Raw genomic sequence first — 2966 nt, 5'->3', positions numbered from 1 at the left:
TATTGTTGCACTACTTCATAACTGAATTAGAGCCACTGGATTTATGCAAACCATCCCCTGCACCACCCCCAGCCATGAGAAGAGGATTGAAGCTGTTTTGCGCTTTAAAAACAAACATCAGTGTTTAACATGTGTCTCCTCCGTCTCCAGCCTCAGTTTTCAAAGTATTTTAAATATGTTTAAACAAAATGTTCTACACAAATTTGAAGTCAAATCCTGCAACCTATCTCTGTGAGAACTCACAGGTGACTGAGGGCAGAAGCTACATCAAGAAAATTCAGAGTGGAACAAGGAACAGAAGCGGTGATTCAGTAGGATACATTTTGACAGATCCTGGCCACAGTCATTTGAGGACGGTCATCATCCTGTAAGAATCCGCATTCCTCTGGAAAAATTCACACTATAGATTTATTAATTTTTTTCCATTAAAACATTTACTCCACTTTAAGAGAAAGAAAGCATTCACACAAATGCACTTACTGGATGCCATGTTAGCAGCTATTTGCCATGTGCTTCAGTGGCCACATATTTTCTGTTGCGGAGAGTATATACGGGGCTATCTTTATTTCCCTGATCAAACTGTATCTTGCAAGCAACTGCTTTACAAGTTTGGATTAATATATTCTGATGTTTCAGAAAATTTCTGAGACTAATGCAAAGCAAAACACCATTTAAAAATTTTACAGAGAGATAAAGTTACATAGCAGCTAATGACGAGCCTAAAAATAACCTATTTCTTTGCAACATCAACCTTGTTAATGAACTAAAATAATGAAATATTCCTCTATCAGTTGTTTCCAAGGAGCAGAGAGAAAAGTGTTAACCAATTCCAGTATCAAAAAGGATATGAAAACATTTCAACATCTATCCTGTTTTCCACTTAATTAACAAGGCTGCAAATAGCTTTTCTGGAGCAGTTATGTTCTGGACATTCCTCTCTGTACTTCTGGTCAGTAGCACTACAAGACTAGTCTGTTCTGCTCCATTTGACCCCTGATGAGAGCAGAAAATGAACTTTATATGCCAGGGGACACACATCATACACTGTGAGGTTGGGAATACCTTATGCTACAGTTTCACTGTGCCTGTGCAGACCTTTCCCTGAAAATATGTATTTCAACATAAAATTGTGTCTATGTCTATATGGGTGTGATAAAAGGCCTCTAGATCAGGATCAGTTCTCATCGAAGCAGCAAGGCTTTTCCTCATTCAGTAATGGCTCTTTAATAGTGGCCCTGATGTGAAGTTGAAAGGAAAGACTCAGTTACTGGTTGTTTATAATGGGCTACGAGAAGGTCTTATCTGTCAGTGAACACTAAACATTTCTCTCTTCCTTAAGCCCTAAGGAAAAAATCATGAACATAACAAACAACTACTCAGCCAATCCCACCACCTGGCAAGCTGCTGAAGATGATTTTCCCAACTGCACTGATGTGGAAGGCGGTCTGAAGACTTTGTTACGTATAGCATCATATTCCTGGTAGCCTTCCCAGGAAACATCATTGCAATTTGTGTTTACAGCTTCAAGATGAGGCCTTGGAAGAGCAGCACCTTAATCATGCTGAACCTGGCATTCACAGACCTGCTTTACCTCACCAGCCTTCCCTTCCTGATACACTACTATGCCAGTGGGGAGCACTGGATCTTCGGTGAATTCATGTGCAAGTTCATCCACTTTGGCTTCCACTTCAACTTGTACAGCAGCATCCTCTTCCTTACCTGCTTCAGCGCCTTCTGCTACATGGTCTTTGTCCTGCCTATGAAGTTCTTCCACATGCAGAGGAAGCAGTGGACCATGGTGGCTTGCCCTGCTGTTTGGGTGATCTCACTGGCATCTGTCAGCCCTGTCAACTTGTTGATCTCCTCAAAAGAGGCATAGAACAGATCTTCATGCCTTGACCTTACCAGCTCTGAAAACCTGGGCACAATCAGGTGGTGCAACTGGTTGCTGACCAGCCTGGCTGCCTTCTTGCCCTTGCTGATGGTGGCTCTGTGCTACACACTCATTTTGTACACCTTGGGTACTGCGCCCCACACAAACAAAAAGGCCACATACTTGCTGTCATCCTCTTGGTGGTCTTCTGTGTGTGCTTCTTCCTCTTCCATATCTTTTGGGTGGCTCAAGTTGAACTACAGTTGTGTCTAGTCAGCTGGTCACATGGAGAAGTAAATCCACTCTGCCTGTATCATCTCTCAGCCACTGGCTGCACTCAACCCATATGGCAACCTACTGCTTTATGTCATAATTGGGGGTAACTTCCAGCAGGCCATGCTCTCTCCTTCAAGGTGTAAGTGGCGCAAATACGTCCAGCAGCCGGAGAACAACAATTACATGACCAAGTCAGAAATCACATCAAAGTTATGAAGGAATCCCTTGAAGGAAATTCCAGCAAGTCCAGGATAGCTTTGGTGCTGTGAGCTCCTGCAAAGGCAGGTGTGTTGATACGGTAGCAAGAATTGCAGCTGGCTTCACACTCTCCCTGCAGTAGAGCACTTGTCAAAAAGCTATCTCAGGAGCAAGTTTATATTTACCTCTCCTAGCAACCAAAGAAAGAGTGAAAAGAGAAGATTGTAAGCTGCCTCAAAGGTGAAATTTAAAACTACCCAACCAGACTGTTTCCAAGACATTTGGGAAATGCTGGGTTCTCTTGCTCTGGGCTTTGCAGTTGATTACAGAAACATGGAGAGCTTAGTCTGGGCATGAGAACAACTTCCATTGATTTTGGTGTTGTCACTGATGTAGTGCTTTGTTTATTACAGCCTAAGCCAAATGCAGCAGACACTATCACAGCCACTGAAACTACTGAATTACATACTTCAAAAACACCCAGATAAATCAGATGTTTTCAGATAAGATAGACTTGATGAACTTCAGCACAGGGCACTGAGAACTGAATGGTGATATTTCAGAGGTGGCCTAGGGGAGGATGAGGGGAGTACCAGAGGAGGACGTACATGGCAAACAC

The 2966-nt window shown here is 42.9% G+C and overlaps 1 pseudogene; it reads left to right on the top strand.

Annotated features, from left to right (window-relative positions):
* The first annotated feature begins 1355 nt into the window (after window positions 1-1355).
* On the top strand, window positions 1356-2365 carry LOC104502144 (annotated as a pseudogene).
* Window positions 2366-2966: the final 601 nt, after the last annotated feature.

The sequence above is a fragment of the Buceros rhinoceros genome, unplaced genomic scaffold (genome assembly GCF_000710305.1).
Source record: "Buceros rhinoceros silvestris isolate BGI_N320 unplaced genomic scaffold, ASM71030v1 scaffold4962, whole genome shotgun sequence".
Lineage (NCBI taxonomy): Eukaryota > Metazoa > Chordata > Aves > Bucerotiformes > Bucerotidae > Buceros > Buceros rhinoceros.
This window is presented reverse-complemented; position numbering and strand designations above follow the sequence as displayed.